The 20068-nt window shown below is 45.0% G+C and overlaps 1 long non-coding RNA gene and 1 pseudogene across 2 annotated transcripts; one reads left to right on the top strand and one right to left on the bottom strand.

Moving 5' to 3' along the window:
* The first annotated feature begins 6205 nt into the window (after positions 1–6205).
* On the top strand, positions 6206–15524 carry LOC132376885 (uncharacterized). 2 transcript variants are annotated; one of them, XR_009506453.1, is made up of 5 exons: positions 6206–7005; positions 7186–7246; positions 13214–13387; positions 13545–13591; positions 14301–15524. It is a non-coding gene; the product is annotated as an uncharacterized LOC132376885 (long non-coding RNA). The 2 variants fall into 2 exon arrangements; XR_009506452.1 differs by lacking the exon at positions 13214–13387.
* On the bottom strand, positions 10014–10729 carry LOC132376651 (RING finger protein 11-like; annotated as a pseudogene).
* Positions 15525–20068: the final 4544 nt, after the last annotated feature.

The following is a 20068-nucleotide window of genomic DNA, read 5'->3' as shown; positions in this document are numbered from 1 at the left end:
TTGATATCATCCACGTGCTTACTCTCTATTTGTCCCTGGCTTGGAGCTGGAGGCAGGGCCAGGAGACGCCTGGCACTCTGGACTGGAGCTGTCACTGAAATGTCCCCAAGTTCAGATGGTGGGTTACTCTCAAGTATGTGGCTGTTTCTGCTACTGCAGGACTTGGGGAGTTCTTGACTTTGTGTCACACAAAACGTCTGGCTTGGAGGTTGCAATCCCAGGGAATTTTTCATCACCAGGGGGGAGGTCTCCATCCCTACAAAGGGATCAAGGGAGAAGTCAGTCCCTGGTAAGTGAGATGCTCCCCCTAAACACCAACACAGCAGTCGTGTACCTTTCAAGGGGTTCAGGGGCAAGATGGGCAAGGCATTTCTACTAACTCTTCTTAAGGATCATGGACAGTGCCCTATGCTACGAGGTAAGCGGTGACTGTTGTAATTCTTACTGGTGAGCCTTTCCTGTCGCTGATTCTCGGCTCGCTTTGTATTTCATAGGACTGTTATAAGTCCAATACAAAATGAGTCTTATTTTTAAAAACCTGAAATGTTTTACAGAGCCTAGCATATTCTCATATAGGGTCCTTTCCATTCTCCCCACTCTCCCGAGAGGCCAAGAACACGTCACACCATGAACTAGGAGAGGGGGTAGAGCCCTTTCTGATGAAATACAGCAGCAAAGACAGAGTCTTAGCCTGCTTGCTCTCTGGACAGGATCTCGGACCACAAGGTCTTCAATCCTGGTATAAATGAAGGAAGTGAGGACAGTTCAACTGGCACTCTCATAACAAGAGTTCTGAAACACCTTCCAAAGAGACTATAGCAGTAGATGAGGGAAGGGAGTGCTGCAGTGTGGCAGTACAGGGGGAACGATCGGCTACAGCAGTGAAAAGTGTGGTACCGATTGGTGTGCTCTCGGGGTTCTTGTACATGTAGCATAGATGACCTCTACAGTGGCCCTCCCACCTTCCCACCTGCATTAGGTGTTCTTCTTTTTGTAATTTATGTTTATGTATTTATTTACTGTTTGAACTTATTTATTCTGCGTATTTATTTTTTTGGCTGCACTGGGTCTCTCATTGCTGTGCACGGGCTTTCTCTAGTTGGCGGCTAGCGGGGGCTACTCTTGGTTGCGGTGTGCGGGCTTCTCATCGCGGTGGCTTCTCTTGTTGCGGAGCATGGGCTGTAGGCACGTGGGCTTCGGTAGCTGAGGCTCACGGGCTCTAGAATGCAGGCTCCGTCGTTGTGGCACATGCGCTTAGTTGCTGCACGGCATGTGGGATCTCCGCAGACCAGGGCTCGAACCCGTGTCCCCCGCATTGCATTGGCAGGCAGATTCTTAACCACGGCGCCACCAGGGAAGCCCTAGGTGTTCTCATGTAGAGTCTAAAAACAGAGGGCACTGAGCGAAGGTAGTGGTTATTAAAGGCTCAGGATCTAAATTCTACCTGCCTCTACACCCCTTCCCAGCTGTCGATTTGACCCCATTTTTGAATGCCGACCTCATTCTTCAACTTTCTCTGGCGTTTGTTATACTCACCTTGAAAACTTGTTTCTGTGATGCGTTGAGCAGGCACAGGGTGGCAGACTGCAGAGGTGGAAGCTGGTGGTCGGATATTTGTGGGCTGAATCTCCTTCAGTCCCATTCCCATTTCTGGTTGCCCAGAGGCCCGACTTCCTGTGTATGACGCCGAGCCGTAGGATTGCGGGCAGGAGCCAAGTTCTCCATACAGTAAAGACCCCAGTGTGCCTTGGTTATAGTAATATACCTGGCTTCCTTCCTGGCAGGGAAGTGACAGGCGGCTATGCCCCTGATTTGTTCGTGGGCCTCCTGATCCAGCAGTTCCCTTGGCTCTGCCCCTGTCGTCAGCTGCCCCTAGGATAACTCTGAGCCCTAGCCACTTCTCTGGTAGATTTCCCTATTCCCCCACTACAGTCACACCTGAATAAGGCGACTCAGACCTTTCAGAGATGTGTCCTGAACCTCTTGTTTTCTGAAATACCTATCTGGTGGTTGTGAGACTTAAGGCCAGCGTCCCCGAGAGACTTTTTCTATTTCTCCTAGTAAACCTAGACTCCTCTTCTGTCACCTTCAACTCTACTCCAATTGTGTTCTTTCAACCCAGACCTCTGACCCTGCTTTTTACTTCTGCCATTTCATCCTCACTCCTGCTTCCTTTCCTAAATCCATACGTCTCTTTTGGCCTTCCTAGCCCTGGGCCAAGTTCCTTCCTCTTTGCTCAGTTTTTACCCCTTTCCTTCATTCTCCCATCCAACTTTCAGTCCTTCCTTTCTCACGCCCCAGTTAGCAGCATCTGAAAATTCGAAAGGTTTGTTACTCGTCTATTAATTGTATTCCATTTACTTATTCAGTTCTATACCTGTCTTACCTGTGTATGGAAGAACAGCTGGTAGCCAAGGTGGCACCAAGAATCCTAGCAGCTCTCACTTGACGTATCCGTAGTAGTCGGCAATTTCCATTTCGTTTTCCCTCTCGGTGAAAAATTGCAGCTTGCCCGAAGAGGTGTATCTGGCAGCATTCTCCCGTTGTTGTTGAGCCCGCCTCTTCATGGCCTCTCGCTCTGGCCTCTGCTCTTGTTCGATGGGCTTTGACATGACTGGCTCAGGCACGTTGGGTTCCCTCCATGGAACTCGTTGCTTGCTGAAGTCTTGGAGTAGAAATTGGGTTTGGAGCTTGGGTGGGGCCTGGCGCTTATTCACAGCAGGGGGAACAGGCTCCCGCTGGAGAGGAGGGCCAGATGAAGTTTTGGAGGGTGCAGGCCTAGGAGCAGCAGACTGAGGGACACGAGGCTGGGTGTGGTTGGTCCAAGCCGGTTGGGTTGGGTTGGTCACAGTTGGCTGAGCTGGTTTGGCGGGGCCTGGCAAAGAGGCAGGAGCTGGCTGGGATGAATTGACTGCAGCAGGTTGAGCTGAGTCAGTAGAACCAGGCTGGGCACGGTAAGCCCCAGCAGGCCGATGTGAGGCCAGAGACTGTGGCCTCCGAGGAGCGGGTCGAGCTTGAGGCTTGTCCCAGGCAGAAAAAGGCAGAGGTATCAACTTGACCTTCCCAGGAGGAGGCCGCTCATACTGGGCTGGAGATGGACACTCTGTTTCAGCACTGCTGTCTGGTTTCTGGGCTTGGACTTGCGTTTTCTCAGGACCCTTCCCCTCACGTGGGGTATGCCGCCATGGCTGGATAGCTGGGGGTGGCTGGGGGTCTTTGGGGTTGCTTGACTTTCCCAAGAGCCGACAGGAAGAGAGCCCAGTTTTCGTCTCATTCTTCTTCCCCAGCGCATGAAGAACCTTCACAGACTCCAGCATGCGCACGCCAAGGGAGGTTCGAGGCTTTTGAAAGCTCTGTTGGAGAAGCTCAGTTTGGTGTTCCTTTCGCTTCGTGTGGGGGATTGCTGGCTTCTCTTCTGCCTTGACTTTGTTCCCTGACTGCTTGTTCTCTTCAGCCTTGTTTCTCCCTCTGGTCCTTTTGGTCTTTTCCTGCCCGTGGCTCTTAGTTTTGCTGATCTTTCTGGATGCAGCTTTCTGAGGTTTGCCTTGAGAGTGCTTGGCCGTGTTCACAGGAGCCCTGTCACTGACTGCAGCGTGGCAGGTAACCACTTCTCCCCCTAACAGGCACTCTGGATTCTTTGGCTGGATTTTGGCCTTGGGAGCGCCACTGATAGGCTCAGAGGCTTTCTGTTTGTTCTTCCTGGGTTGATCAGAGGGAACCTTTATGACACTTGGCTTTTCCTGCACCTGATTCACCTTAATGGCTCTGGTGTCTTTAGCTTTGATCACGTTGGGACCTTGGGATTGATCAAGCTCTTTCAAAGGATTAAAGAGCTGGGGAAGGTGAATATCCTCCGCCAGTGTAGTAATGTCTGCAAGACCACTGCTAGGTTCAGTCCCATTTTCAAGTGTCCCTAGGTCCTGACGACTCCGGCTGTTCTCTCCCAGATCAGCATTTTCAGAACCAGGCTGCTCCTCTTGGCTGAGGGGATCGGTGCAGGCCAGCGGCTGGTGAATATCAGGGATTCCTAAAGGGAGTAGTGGAGGATCTTGGTTCTCTGTTGGGATCTGGTAGGCATCCAGAGGCTTTGAAAGCTTGGTTTTGATATCATCCACGTGCTTACTCTCTATTTGTCCCTGGCTTGGAGCTGGAGGCAGGGCCAGGAGACGCCTGGCACTCTGGACTGGAGCTGTCACTGAAATGTCCCCAAGTTCAGATGGTGGGTTACTCTCAAGTATGTGGCTGTTTCTGCTACTGCAGGACTTGGGGAGTTCTTGACTTTGTGTCACACAAAACGTCTGGCTTGGAGGTTGCAATCCCAGGGAATTTTTCATCACCAGGGGGGAGGTCTCCATCCCTACAAAGGGATCAAGGGAGAAGTCAGTCCCTGGTAAGTGAGATGCTCCCCCTAAACACCAACACAGCAGTCGTGTACCTTTCAAGGGGTTCAGGGGCAAGATGGGCAAGGCATTTCTACTAACTCTTCTTAAGGATCATGGACAGTGCCCTATGCTACGAGGTAAGCGGTGACTGTTGTAATTCTTACTGGTGAGCCTTTCCTGTCGCTGATTCTCGGCTCGCTTTGTATTTCATAGGACTGTTATAAGTCCAATACAAAATGAGTCTTATTTTTAAAAACCTGAAATGTTTTACAGAGCCTAGCATATTCTCATATAGGGTCCTTTCCATTCTCCCCACTCTCCCGAGAGGCCAAGAACACGTCACACCATGAACTAGGAGAGGGGGTAGAGCCCTTTCTGATGAAATACAGCAGCAAAGACAGAGTCTTAGCCTGCTTGCTCTCTGGACAGGATCTCGGACCACAAGGTCTTCAATCCTGGTATAAATGAAGGAAGTGAGGACAGTTCAACTGGCACTCTCATAACAAGAGTTCTGAAACACCTTCCAAAGAGACTATAGCAGTAGATGAGGGAAGGGAGTGCTGCAGTGTGGCAGTACAGGGGGAACGATCGGCTACAGCAGTGAAAAGTGTGGTACCGATTGGTGTGCTCTCGGGGTTCTTGTACATGTAGCATAGATGACCTCTACAGTGGCCCTCCCACCTTCCCACCTGCATTAGGTGTTCTTCTTTTTGTAATTTATGTTTATGTATTTATTTACTGTTTGAACTTATTTATTCTGCGTATTTATTTTTTTGGCTGCACTGGGTCTCTCATTGCTGTGCACGGGCTTTCTCTAGTTGGCGGCTAGCGGGGGCTACTCTTGGTTGCGGTGTGCGGGCTTCTCATCGCGGTGGCTTCTCTTGTTGCGGAGCATGGGCTGTAGGCACGTGGGCTTCGGTAGCTGAGGCTCACGGGCTCTAGAATGCAGGCTCCGTCGTTGTGGCACATGCGCTTAGTTGCTGCACGGCATGTGGGATCTCCGCAGACCAGGGCTCGAACCCGTGTCCCCCGCATTGCATTGGCAGGCGGATTCTTAACCACGGCGCCACCAGGGAAGCCCTAGGTGTTCTCATGTAGAGTCTAAAAACAGAGGGCACTGAGCGAAGGTAGTGGTTATTAAAGGCTCAGGATCTAAATTCTACCTGCCTCTACACCCCTTCCCAGCTGTCGATTTGACCCCATTTTTGAATGCCGACCTCATTCTTCAACTTTCTCTGGCGTTTGTTATACTCACCTTGAAAACTTGTTTCTGTGATGCGTTGAGCAGGCACAGGGTGGCAGACTGCAGAGGTGGAAGCTGGTGGTCGGATATTTGTGGGCTGAATCTCCTTCAGTCCCATTCCCATTTCTGGTTGCCCAGAGGCCCGACTTCCTGTGTATGACGCCGAGCCGTAGGATTGCGGGCAGGAGCCAAGTTCTCCATACAGTAAAGACCCCAGTGTGCCTTGGTTATAGTAATATACCTGGCTTCCTTCCTGGCAGGGAAGTGACAGGCGGCTCTGCCCCTGATTTGGAATCTGAGATGGTGTTCCCTGAGCAAGGCTGGCAGAAAGCGATGGATGTAGAGGGACCATGTTCTTGGCGTCTGAAGTTTTATCATACTGGGCTGCCAGAAACATGGAGGAGGCAGCTGTGTGGCGGTCAGTGAGTGCCAGAGTAAAGTCTCCGAGTGAAGAAGAATTCTTTTCAGTGCTTGCTGTGATGTCCCACTCAAGAACACCTGGATAGGAAGCAGCTGAAGTGGAGATCTGGCTGTGGTCCGTAACTCCAGATAACATAGTCGTGCTAGAATGTTGGTAAAGGTAGGCACTACCCATGAGTGTCTGGAAAGGGGTACCAGTAGCCGATGCCGAACTGACGGCAGGGGCAGAGACTCTGGAGAAGTTGCAGACGCTTCGTGTTAGGGAAGTTGCATTGCTACAACAGATTTTTAAGCAACAGAGCAATCCAGCCAAGTTTATATTTTAGAGAGAGAACATCTTCCATGTGGAGGATCAGTTGAAATAGAAGAGATTGTTAGAATTGTAGGGCGGTAGTATTCCAGGCAGGAGATGACGAATGCCAGACACCACCTAGTCACAGACATAGCTTTTGCAGAGATCAGCTACATGTTGTTGTTTTTTATTTACTCTCTCATATAATTTTTTTTAAGTCCTGGACCACAAAATACTGTGGCATCGTTGGAAAAATCTGAGACTCGATTCTAGTCTTTTTTCTGTTTGCCTGCTCTGCAGCTTGGGCTTACGTTCTCAAGCCTTACTTTTTCATTGTGAAATAAGAACGGTGCTACTTAACCCGAGAACTCCCCAGGCACATAGACCCGTGGCGTGTGAGGAGCAGTGAAGGAGAGAAGGAATGGAAGTGCTTTGGGGACCCCAAGAGCCCTTCAGAAACCGTTTGTTCTTTTTAATATTGAGCATTAAAAGTGAAGGCATTCCATTTGTTTCACTCAAAAACAAATTCTGTTCTTCTGATAGCCTGTTTTTTTTTTCCACTCCCTTTTTCTATAGTCAGATCAGTTCCTGATGGGCATTCTCCAGTCCACACTATTGCATCTGATTGGAGGCTATGCAAAATTTCCCAGAGACAATGAATTTTGACGGTATAGTAGTTAATTCTTTATAGTACGTTCCTGCAAAAACACTCTTTTCTTCAGAGTTTTTCCTTTTCAGGATAGTGGTAGTGTTGTGGTAACTAATAAAGGCTACTCTTCAGAAAATTGTATAACTCGTTTTTAGTGTATCTACTTCGCTTACTTAATTCCATATTCCCTGTTTTCTAGACAGACTTCTTGGTGTCCACTGTACCCATGGTTTCAACAGGACTGGCTACCTCATGTGCAGGTGAGTTGCCAACCCCAAGAGGCAGAGCATGTTTAAATTGTTCTGTTTACAATAGTAATGTAAGCTAATGTAAGCTGAATGCAAAAAATGCAGTCAGAGAAGTGTATGAAGTGGAAGGCAATTTTGCCCCCTACTCAGATGTTACCACCAGTAATAATTTAGCACATATTTTTTCAGACGTAAAAAATGCAGATATAAGCATATACAATGGTCCCTTGGTATCTGCAGGGGGATTGGTTTTAGGACTCCCCATGGATCCGAAAATCCTCGGATGCTCAAGTCCCGTATGTAAAATGGTGTAGTACAGTCGGGCTTCCATATCTGCAGGTTATGGAACCGTTGGATATACAGAACTGACTGTACCTGTGATTTAATGGTATAGTGTTTTAGACATTCTGGTTTATAATTTAATATATGGAGGACATCTTCGTCTGACAATATTTGGAGACCTCATTCTTATTTATTTATTATTCTTTTTTTTCCTCCAAATTTGCTTTATGTAGTTGGATATAAATAAATGAGCACAAACTTAAGCAAGATACATGTAACAATTTAATAGAACCTGATACTCTTAATTCTTTCAGTGTTTCTCCAACTCATCATGGGGCTCGTAAGAAAAGTAACCAACATGGATACTACTACAGTTGAATGTCAAATCTTTAAGTGCTTAGGACATACTAAATCCTTGTATAATGCACTTATGAGGAACCCTTCAAGAGACTTGTGTTTTGTATGTAGCAAAAAGTGTTAAGAGTCAAATATTCAACTCAGTATAAAATAATAAGAAACACTTCTGATTTGTTAGGTTGAGATTGCTTCTCCTTTTACTAATGAATGATTGTTTTAGCTGTAAGATCACTGAGCTGAACAAATATGTCACCTTGGAGTACATAAGGAAAAATAAACACATGCTAAATGGGTAAAACATTACAACTACATCTTTACTAGACCATCTCTACTAACGCTTCAGAAGCTTAGAGATTTAGAGTGTTCTTACGTTAATTGCAAGAAAAATAGAAAGAGAGAAATTCCTTCTTTTTTGAGATCACAGCTGTGAAGTCGTGATTATACAAATTCTTCACTTGTGTGCAAAACATGAAACACATTTCTCTTAATTCTCCCTGCTTAGAATTGTCAGTCAACTAGCAGGACTTTCCTTCCAAGAAACAAGAGACTGAGATGTGTTTTATATAACTTCAGTAACCTCAGCACTACAGTAAGAAGACATGCAGTATCCTTTTGCTGTGCTTCAAGACAACAGGGAAGGAGGTCACAGGAAAGAAGAAATCAAAATGGTTACAACTGAGAAACTTTTCTCAGTGTAACCATGGTGCCACTTTCATTTTTACATAAGCATGGTGGCATAATTCAAGCTCAATACATCAGAATTCTTAATATTTAAAATTTACCTTGACTTTTAATTATCACCATGTTAACAACCAAAATAATTTGACGAAACTCATAAGAAAGGGTAATGTTAAACCCCACTTTACTAGAGTTAGTTTCTGGACACATTAGCTCATTTTTTTTTATAGAAGAGGGACAGTGAATCTCAGTTGGCTTACAAGCTAGGAGATCACTTTGAATTCTGCATTTCTTAACTGCAAACAGATATAGCACTTGTAACAGGTTATAACTGGTTTTCAGCTGGTTTTCAAGCACAGAGCCAGCCCCAACAGTAATAGTACACTATTGAAAAAGACCTAAGGCAATGAATTCCATTTCCAGTGGAAAGAAAGAATCGTATGGTCTTGGACAAACAATTCTGATGGTTTACTTAACAGTCACTTAGTAGTTCTTCCTTGCTCATAGAACTTTATGACTTTTTTGAGGAGTGAAGCATTCAGCTTGAGTGGATAAATCCTTGTTAGGCTAAGACAATCATTATCATATCCCTCTTTGCCATGAATTGTCTTATGAATGGTCATATCAGTCTGTTTTGGCAAATGAGTAATTAAGGGAAGGCTGTTATTGTGCTTATGAGAATGATATTTTTCTCTGAGAAAAGATAAATAGGCATTAGGAAAATGACCATTTGGGCTCTTTTTCTGCTTCCTCCTTGTTTTGTGAGAATATGATATTTGGTTTTACAGCAGCCATCTTGTGACCCTGAGATGATCATATGCCAATAATGACAAATGGTAGATTAGAAAGAACCAGCAAAGACAGAAAACAGCAACGTCAGTAGTAACAAGAATCACAGCAAAAGAACAATGGGACCTTAACTTGTGGAGTTCCTATAAAGTAAAAAATATAAGTGCTCTATGTTTATTCTAAAACAAAAAAAGAACTATGCAAACCAGCTTAAAACTCCTTTTTTTGTGCCAGTGTTCTAAAATGTGGCTTTTCATAAAACCTTGACCCAAATGCCAGCAACTTCAGAAAAGAATTTGGGTAGGGGGAAGAAGAAAGTTATCTCACTTAGGAAAAACAACCACTATCTTTATCCTAATCTTTGGCACACAGTTGAAACATATACAGCTGCTGTAACACTTTACACAATTCCTATGTACTGGAGGAATAACAAGATCTAAATAACAATTATATTTTTCAACACTGGGTGAAGGCTTTACATAAAAATACCATCCTCCTTTTTCCCCCTAAATTTCTAAAATATCACGTGCTTTTCCCCAACATCTGCAGCCGTTCAGGAATTTTTAGGAAACTTTCATGCATGATCTTAATTCCTAATCCCTGGCTCTTTGGGCTCAACCACAAAAGATCAAAACCACCAAAAATGATGGTTCACTTGAAGTCAGGTGAGAGACACTGGCTCAGTTAGTCTCGTAGGACAAAAGCAGTGCTGCATCAACTGTCTCCATGCAGGAGGGGCACGTGAAGGATCTCATCAGCCAGTCATCTGTACAGCCCAGGTGATCTGCATACACAGCAGAAATCAAATTGGGTTCTCATAAACAAAGTGCATCATACAGATCACACACTCCCCGATCTTTTTTTTAAATATTTGTTTTATTTTATTTATTCATTTATTTGGTTGCGCCGGGTCTTAATTGCAGTCGGTGGGCTCCTTAGTTGTGGCATGCAAACTCTTAGTTGCGGCATGCATGTGGGATCTAGTTCCCTGACCGGGGAACGAACCCGGGCCCCCTGCGTTGGGAGTGTGGAGTCTTTAGCCGCTGCACCACCAGGGAAGTCCCCCGGATCCTTTTTTCTGATCCATTTCTTCCAGGGTCATAAACTCCTTCAGGCTGATCCTGTATGAGGCCTATTCTTTGAGCTATCCTAATTTGCTCCTCTCAGCTGAGGTGCTAGGCGAGTCTGACTAGGTGTTGGATGAGAGACCAAAACTGGAACTTGATCCAGATATGGCAGCAGCAGCTCCTGATCCAGCTCCGTCCCCTTGCCAAAGCTAGCCCAGTCGGATTGAGACTTGTGAGGCAGGGAGATGTCATCCGAAGTGGGGGACTTAAGGCAGTTCCCCATCTTCCGGGGCTTGAGTGTGTGATCTGTGTGCTGTTTTGACAGTCTCCCAACCTCATTCTTTTTTTTTTTTTTTTTTTTTAATTAGTTTATTTATTTATTTATTTTTGAATTTAAAAAATTTATTTATTTTTTATACAGCAGGTTCTTATTAGTTATCTATTGTATACATATTAGTGTATATATGTCAATCCCAATCTCCCAATTCATCTCACCACCACCGACCCCCGCCCTGCCCCGCTTTCCCCCCTTGATGTCCATACGTTTGTTCTCTACATCTGTGTCTCTATTTCTGCCTTGCAAACCGGTTCTTCTGTACCACTTTTCTAGATTCCACATATATGCATTAATATATAATATTTGTTTTTCTCTTTCTGACTGACTTCACTTTGTATGACAGTCTCGAGGTCCATCCACGTCTCTACAAATGACCCAAGTTCGTTCTTTTTTATCGCTGAGTAATATTCCATTGTATATGCGTACCACATCTTCTTTGTCCGTGCACCTGTCGATGGGCGTTTAGGTTGCTTCCGTGACCTAGCTATTGTGAATAGTGCTGCAGTGAACATTGGGGTGCATATGTCTTTTTGAATTATGGTTTTCTCTGGGTATATGCCCAGTAGTGGGATTACTGGGTCATATGGTAATTCTATTTTTAGTTTTTAAGGAACCTGCATACTGTTCTCCATAGTGGCTGTATCAGTTTACATTCCCACCAGCAGTGCAAGAGGGTTCCCTTTCCTCACATCCTCTCCAGCATTTGCTGTTTGTAGATTTTCTGATGATGCCCATTCTAAGCGGTGTGAGGTGATACCTCATTGTAGTTTTGATTTGCATTTCTTTAATAATTAGTGATGTTGAGCAGCTTTTCGTGTGCTTCTTGGCCATCTGTATGTCTTCTTTGGAGAAATGTCTATTTAGGTCTTCTGCCCATTTTTTGATTGGGTTGTTTGTGTTTTTAATAGTGAGCTGCATGACCTATTGATATATTTTGGAGATTAATCCTTTGTTGATCGGTTTATTTTTTTTTTTAAGGCTGCATTGTTCCTTTGCTTACTGATGAACATGTACAAGTCAGAAGTTTTTGATATTATAAAACATCAAAGTAATGAACATTCCTGTGTGAACATCTTTGAATATATATGCTTTGTCTCAGTTAACTTCACTCAGAATGGGACTTCTGCATCAAGGAGTTTATGCCCTTATGCTTTTTGTGGGTGTTGCTACACTGTACCAATGTATGGTTGTTCATGCAGGAAACACGTATTGAGCATCTGTTATGTTTAAGCACTGTGCTGGGTGCTAGCAAAAAGACTTGAGAAATTTTGTGAGTGAGGAGACTTGACCTGCCTGCCCTTTGTGAATTCTAGCAGTCCAGAGAGGGAATAGCTATTCAAGAATCACACTCTGCATGTAGAATTACAACTCTGACAGGTGCCAAGGAGAGGGACATGGTACCATGAGAGCATATTTTAGGGAGGATTTGATCTCATCATGGAGATTAGAGAAGGTTTAGGGATGTTTCAGCTGATATCTGAAGGATGAGTAGGTATTAACCAGATAGGGACGTTGGGGAGAGATTTCTGAGCATAAGGAATAGCAAAAGACCCTCTAAGAGGAAAGCATATGCTGTGTTGGAGGAACTGGCCAGGAAGGTGGGGCCGTTGGGGGAGCATGTCATCATAATGGAGCTGCAAGTGTGGGTAGGAGCTCGATCGTGCAGGCTTATGTTTAAGGTTTCAGACTTGAAGAGTAATAGAAAACCATTGAACTATTTTTGTTGAAGGTGAGTGTGTGGAACATACCCAATTGCATTTTCAACCTATCGTTTTGCTACCGAGTGGAGAATACACTGCAGGGAGAAAGAGTGGAAGCGAGGAAGCAAGTTAGGAGACTTGTGTAGAAATTGGGCATAATGGTGGCTTGGACCAGGGTATGGTGGTCATTTTGGTGGAAAGATGTGGACAGATTCTAGAGGTATGTAGGCAGTATCATTGTCAGCACTGGTGGTGGGTTGAGGATGAGGGTGAGGGAGAAATAGCTGTCAGTGATGGTGATTCCTAAGTTTCTGGCTCCTATGGTTGGTTAGATAGGGTTTTTTAGATATGATGTTAATATTTGTCCTAATTTGTCTTTTGTTATTTGTTGGTTCTTGATGAATACTCTTGTCATATTAAGTCTCCTGTTTTTAGTGTACAAAGCATTTTGACCGAAACTGACCGTTGTATGTTATCAGATAACTTTTTAACATCTGCCAGTTTGGTCCTGTATTTTATTCTCTTTCATTTATTGATTAAATTGTTGTATTAATGTAAATAACTATATTAATAGATTTTCTAAAGTTGCGTTATCCTTGCATCCTTGGTCCTTGGAATAAAGCCTGTTTTTTTTTTGTTTGTTTGTTTTTTTTTTTGGCTGTGTTGGGTCTTTGTTTCTATGCGAGCGCTTTCCCTAGTTGCGGCAAGCGGGGGCCACTGTTCATCGCGGTGGGCGGGCCTCTCACTATCGCGGCCTCTCTTGTTGCAGAGCACGGGCTCCAGACGCGCAGGCTCAGTAGTTGTGGCTCACGGACCCAGTCGCTCCGGGGCATGTGCGATCTTCCCAGACCAGAGCTCGAATCCGTGTCCCGTGCATTGGCAGGCAGATTCTCAACACTGCGCCACCAGGGAAACTCCGGAATAAAGCCTTTTTGTAGTCATGGTATATATCATGCTTTAATAATTATTGATTAGATATGCTGATATTTTCTTAGGATTTTTCTATCTGTATTTGTAAAGCACAATTGGACCTTTTTTTGCAAAAACTTGATTTTCTTTCCTTTTTATTTACAAATGACTCGAATTTTGTTGTTTTGTAGATATTTGATTGATGTAGAAGGCATGTGGCCAGATGATGCAATTGAATGTAAGTATAAGGGTTGTCACTACTTTTCCCTTGTTATAAAATTTGAAGGGAGAAATGTAAGGGAATTTCTCAAATTTTGGAAAAATAGAAAAGTCTGTAATTCATTTGTTCTGACATACGATAACCTTTTACCAAAAGTTTATAAAGGGATGTATCTGGAAATAGCAAGATATAATAGCCTGAATAATTAGTCAGTGGATTTCAGCATTTTTTTTTCTTTTTTAAATTTATTTAATTAATTAATTTACTTTTGATATTATATCCACTGCCCCACCAAGGAAGTCCCTTTTTCTTCCTTCCTTCTTTCCTTCCTCCCTTCCTTCCTTCCTTCCTTTAAAGCTCCAAGTCATTTAAAATACATGACTTCTTACTAAAAATCTCCAGTTCATAGAACCAAGGGGTTTATAACTTCTCCTTTAAAAGTGATATTCCTGGGACTTCCCTGGTGGTCCAGTGGTGAAGACTCTGCGCTTCCAATGCAGCAGGCGTGGGTTCAACCCCTGGTTGGGGAGCTAAGATCCCACATGCTGCGCAGCCAAAGAACTTTTTTTCAAAAGTTATATTCCTGTATTATTGACTTTAGTGGTTTAGATTTTTTTTTTAATGTTTAGAAGATTTCAGTTTCTTTACCAGGAACAAACAAAACGTAATGTAAAACTAGTTTTGCAGAAACGATTTCCATCATTCTCTTCTTCCCTTTCTCCTGCAGACTGGTGTTTTATCTTTACAAGTTCTCCGTCATTCCATAAGAAAGCTGCTCGTCTTCTGGTTTCATAAGAGATGGTGAACAGTGGTAAAATATCCAGTTGACCGAAATTTCTAGAGTACACTTCAGGGAGCGAGTGATGGGGTGGAATGTTGGGGCAGAGTGAGAGATACAGATTCTGGTGAGACTGAGAGTCATGCACAAAAATTACTGGGCTGTGGTGAAGGGAGAACAAAACTAAATCAGGTTCCTGCTGGTGGACAGGAAGCCAAGATGAAGAAGAATGGTGCGTAGCTGGGCAGTGTAATTAGGCCCCTAAGTGCTGTGTCTCCTGATAGTAATTATGAACAGAAACCAAATAATAGTTACTAATAACATGGAGGTGACCAATCCTTGAGAGCTGAGGCAGAGAGAAGGAAAGATGGCATTATGCCTTGTCTCTGGTGCCTTGAGTTTCCCAGGCTGGTTTGTGACCAATCTTGGGTGAAATCATAACTAAGTCATTTCTGCTAAGGTGATCAGCTTTCGTGGGGTCCTTTCTCTGCACTCTGTCCAATGGTAAAGCCCACTGGTTTATGCCTCCTGGAAAACAGTTATTCCAAAGCAGTATAAGTGAAGCATTGATGAAACAGCCATGAAGAGCATGTTTCCACATGGCCTCGCACCACCTTTTCAAAGTGCTGTAAAACTTTTTTCATCCAAAAATCAGTAACAGAAAAGGATTGGGATCAAATCCCGTACAGAGGTAGTGTAAGAAAAAAGAGAATAAGGAGCAGAATAGCATGTCTTCAGACAATAAAATCAAGTTGGAAAAGACAGGTCCACAAAACAGATCAAAACTGTAACCTATTATTTCAAAGTGGGCTAAAAGATGTTAGGAAAAACAATGCGAAAGATGAAAGAACATGGATCGAGGAGGGAATGGGAAGTTATTGTTTAGTGGCTATAGAGTCTCTGTTTGGGATGGTGGAAAAGTTCTGGAAATGGTAAATGCTGATAAATGCCACCTATGGGTGTTTGGTTTTAGTTGATCTTCTTCCATGAAAGGGTTTGGAGAGATTCAGAAGCTATGCTGCTGCCTCCATCTTTCTGATGTCCTGCTCAATCTTTTGACATAATTATTTTGAATTTGCACAGTGGTGATGGTTGCACAGCATTGTGAATGTATTTAATGTCACTGAATTGTATACTTGAAAATGGTTGAAATAATAAATTTTGTTTTATGTATATTTTACCATAATAAAAAAAAGATGAAAGAACAGCATAAACCAGAATTAGGTAAGATGATAGAACTCAAGACAGAATTCAAAATAAAAGAAAAAAGTTTCAGAAATGAGGACTAAATTTAAAATAATACAAGAGTGGGGACTTCCCTGGTTGTCCAGTGGTTAAGAATCCACCTTGCAGTGCAGGGGATGCAGGTTCGGTCCCTGGTTGGGGAACTGAGATCCCACATGCTGCAGGGCAACTAAGCCCGCACGCCGCAACTACTGAGCCCACGTACTCTGGAGCCCACGCGCCACAACTGGAGAGCCCACGAGCCACAAGGAAGAGCCCACGCACTGCAACAAAGAGCCCACGTGCTGCAACTAATACCCGACACCTCCAAAAATAAATAAGTTAATTAATTAAATAAATTAAATAAAATAATACGAGTGAATGAACATAATGGATAATGCCTTAAGAGAAACAAACAAGAAGAGGAAAAAAATTTTTTAAATCAAAAAGAAGATAAAAAGAATTTTAGAGAAATGGCAAACATAACAGATAGGCAAGAAAGAGTCAGGACAGCTCTGAAAAGAGAAATATAAATACGTATAAGGGGCTTTCCTGGTGGTGCAGTGGTTAAAAATCCTCCTGCCAATGCAGGGGATATGGGTTCGATCCCTGGCCCAGGAAGATCCCACATGCCATGGAGAAGCTAAGCCCGTGAGACACAACTACTGAGCCTGTGTGCCACAACTACTGAAGCCCACGCGCCTAGAGCCCGTGCTCGGCAACACGAGGAGCCACCGCAATGAGAAGCCCGCTTGCCGCAACTAGAGAAAGCCTGCGCACAGCAACAAAGACCCAAAGCAGCCAAAAATAAATAAATAAATACATTAAAATATATATATATATATATATATATATACGTATAAGAATCTGTTATACCATAAAAGTGACATTTCAAATCAGTGGGACAGATTAGTCAATAAGTTGTGATACATAAATGTTGGGGTATAAATATTTCTCTGGAAGGATCCACAGCACGGCCAAAGCAGATGTCTCTGAGGAGGGAAATGTGTGGCTGGGGAATGTGGGGAAAAGGGTCACTTTTCATTGAATACCCTTGTGTACCTTTTCTAGTGTTCTGTCATGTGAATCTATTACCTCTGAAGTTTGCCTGAGTTCAAACCCCAGTTCCCCCAATTGCTAGCTCTTAATCTAGGGCAAACTCTTCACACTCTCCAAGCCTCTTAATCTGTGAAGTAAGGTCAGTAACTCAGCCTGGTGCTGCCTGGCACAGAATAAACTCTCAAAAAATGGACATTATTAGTGAAAAAAACCCAAATGCCCATCAGTGGATGAATGGATTTTTTAAATGTGGTGGATATGTGAAATATTATACAGCCATAAAAAGGAATGAAGTACTAACACATGCTACAACATGGACGAACTTGAAAACATTATGCTAAGTGAAAGAAGCCAGAGACAGCGGTCACATTCATTTGTATTATTTCATGAAATGTCCAGAAAAGGCAAAACCATAGCAACAGAAAGCAAATTAATGGTTGCCAGGGCTGAAGGAAGAGGGGATGAAGAGTGCCTGCTCATGCTTAAGGGGGCTTCTTTTTGGGGTGATGAAAACGTGATGGGTTAGATGCCGGTGATGGTTGCATAGGCTTGTGGATGTACTAAATGACACTGAATTTGCAGTTTCAGAAGGTGAATTTTATGGCATGTGAATGACATCTCAAAAAAATAATTTTGAAAATGAAAATTGCCCATTTTCCCATAGTCACTATCCACTGTCTCCATCTCTCCCTTCTCCCCACTGCATTCCTTTTCACGCCCAGCCCTGCCGCTCTCTCCCATCGTCACTCCCTCGAGCTGCCCCACGAGGCCTCCCAGGGAGCCTCTGAACCCCTGGGCGCCTGCGTCCTGTGGCTGTTGGAGCTGCTGCCCAGTGCGCGTGCCCCCACCACTCTCACCCGTGAGAGTGGACGCTTCCGTCGGATTTTTTCTCATGCGTTTCAGTAGATGGTGATGTTTACAAAAGGCGGCACGTGCCCTGCTCAATGGAGGAAGCCCCTCAAGTTAATATTTAGGCGCGTGCAGAAGTTTGATCTCGTCCACCAGTAACCTCAGGATGCTGTGCTCTGAAAGCCAGGTTGGCCGCCTACGGGCATCTGCAAATACAGAGGACTTCAGAGGCATTTGGGCCTCAAATTGAGTCCTTGTACCTCCACATGGGATGTGACCTCAGCCCTTTGCTGCACCTCTGTAAGTGAAGTGGCACAGGAATACCGGCCTTGCCTGTCTTTGCCAAGGTTAACTGAAGAGCGCATTCGCTCCCCTCGTGCTTAGGTGTTGAGTACATCGTGATTTACATACCAGGCCCTATTCGTGGGCCTCCTGATGCAGCAGTTTCCTTGGCTCTGCCCCTGTCGTCAGCTGCCCCTAGGATAACTCTGAGCCCTAGCCACTTCTCTGGTAGATTTCCCTATTCCCCCACTACAGTCACACCTGAATAAGGCGACTCAGACCTTTCAGAGATGTGTCCTGAACCTCTTGTTTTCTGAAATACCTATCTGGTGGTTGTGAGACTTAAGGCCAGCGTCCCCGAGAGACTTTTTCTATTTCTCCTAGTAAACCTAGACTCCTCTTCTGTCACCTTCAACTCTACTCCAATTGTGTTCTTTCAACCCAGACCTCTGACCCTGCTTTTTACTTCTGCCATTTCATCCTCACTCCTGCTTCCTTTCCTAAATCCATACGTCTCTTTTGGCCTTCCTAGCCCTGGGCCAAGTTCCTTCCTCTTTGCTCAGTTTTTACCCCTTTCCTTCATTCTCCCATCCAACTTTCAGTCCTTCCTTTCTCACGCCCCAGTTAGCAGCATCTGAAAATTCGAAAGGTTTGTTACTCGTCTATTAATTGTATTCCATTTACTTATTCAGTTCTATACCTGTCTTACCTGTGTATGGAAGAACAGCTGGTAGCCAAGGTGGCACCAAGAATCCTAGCAGCTCTCACTTGACGTATCCGTAGTAGTCGGCAATTTCCATTTCGTTTTCCCTCTCGGTGAAAAATTGCAGCTTGCCCGAAGAGGTGTATCTGGCAGCATTCTCCCGTTGTTGTTGAGCCCGCCTCTTCATGGCCTCTCGCTCTGGCCTCTGCTCTTGTTCGATGGGCTTTGACATGACTGGCTCAGGCACGTTGGGTTCCCTCCATGGAACTCGTTGCTTGCTGAAGTCTTGGAGTAGAAATTGGGTTTGGAGCTTGGATGGGGACTGGCGCTTAGTCACAGCAGGGGGAACAGGCTCCCGCTGGAGAGGAGGGCCAGATGAAGTTTTGGAGGGTGCAGGCCTAGGAGCAGCAGACTGAGGGACACGAGGCTGGGTGTGGTTGGTCCAAGCCGGTTGGGTTGGGTTGGTCACAGTTGGCTGAGCTGGTTTGGCGGGGCCTGGCAAAGAGGCAGGAGCTGGCTGGGATGAATTGACTGCAGCAGGTTGAGCTGAGTCAGTAGAACCAGGCTGGGCACGGTAAGCCCCAGCAGGCCGATGTGAGGCCAGAGACTGTGGCCTCCGAGGAGCGGGTCGAGCTTGAGGCTTGTCCCAGGCAGAAAAAGGCAGAGGTATCAACTTGACCTTCCCAGGAGGAGGCCGCTCATACTGGGCTGGAGATGGACACTCTGTTTCAGCACTGCTGTCTGGTTTCTGGGCTTGGACTTGCGTTTTCTCAGGACCCTTCCCCTCACGTGGGGTATGCCGCCATGGCTGGATAGCTGGGGGTGGCTGGGGGTCTTTGGGGTTGCTTGACTTTCCCAAGAGCCGACAGGAAGAGAGCCCAGTTTTCGTCTCATTCTTCTTCCCCAGCGCATGAAGAACCTTCACAGACTCCAGCATGCGCACGCCAAGGGAGGTTCGAGGCTTTTGAAAGCTCTGTTGGAGAAGCTCAGTTTGGTGTTCCTTTCGCTTCGTGTGGGGGATTGCTGGCTTCTCTTCTGCCTTGACTTTGTTCCCTGACTGCTTGTTCTCTTCAGCCTTGTTTCTCCCTCTGGTCCTTTTGGTCTTTTCCTGCCCGTGGCTCTTAGTTTTGCTGATCTTTCTGGATGCAGCTTTCTGAGGTTTGCCTTGAGAGTGCTTGGCCGTGTTCACAGGAGCCCTGTCACTGACTGCAGCGTGGCAGGTAACCACTTCTCCCCCTAACAGGCACTCTGGATTCTTTGGCTGGATTTTGGCCTTGGGAGCGCCACTGATAGGCTCAGAGGCTTTCTGTTTGTTCTTCCTGGGTTGATCAGAGGGAACCTTTATGACACTTGGCTTTTCCTGCACCTGATTCACCTTAATGGCTCTGGTGTCTTTAGCTTTGATCACGTTGGGACCTTGGGATTGATCAAGCTCTTTCAAAGGATTAAAGAGCTGGGGAAGGTGAATATCCTCCGCCAGTGTAGTAATGTCTGCAAGACCACTGCTAGGTTCAGTCCCATTTTCAAGTGTCCCTAGGTCCTGACGACTCCGGCTGTTCTCTCCCAGATCAGCATTTTCAGAACCAGGCTGCTCCTCTTG

Source organism: Balaenoptera ricei, chromosome 13, assembly GCF_028023285.1.
Source record: "Balaenoptera ricei isolate mBalRic1 chromosome 13, mBalRic1.hap2, whole genome shotgun sequence".
In the NCBI taxonomy this organism is placed as follows: domain Eukaryota; kingdom Metazoa; phylum Chordata; class Mammalia; order Artiodactyla; family Balaenopteridae; genus Balaenoptera; species Balaenoptera ricei.
Note: the sequence above shows the minus strand (reverse complement) of the source record. Positions and strands in the feature narration are given on the sequence as shown.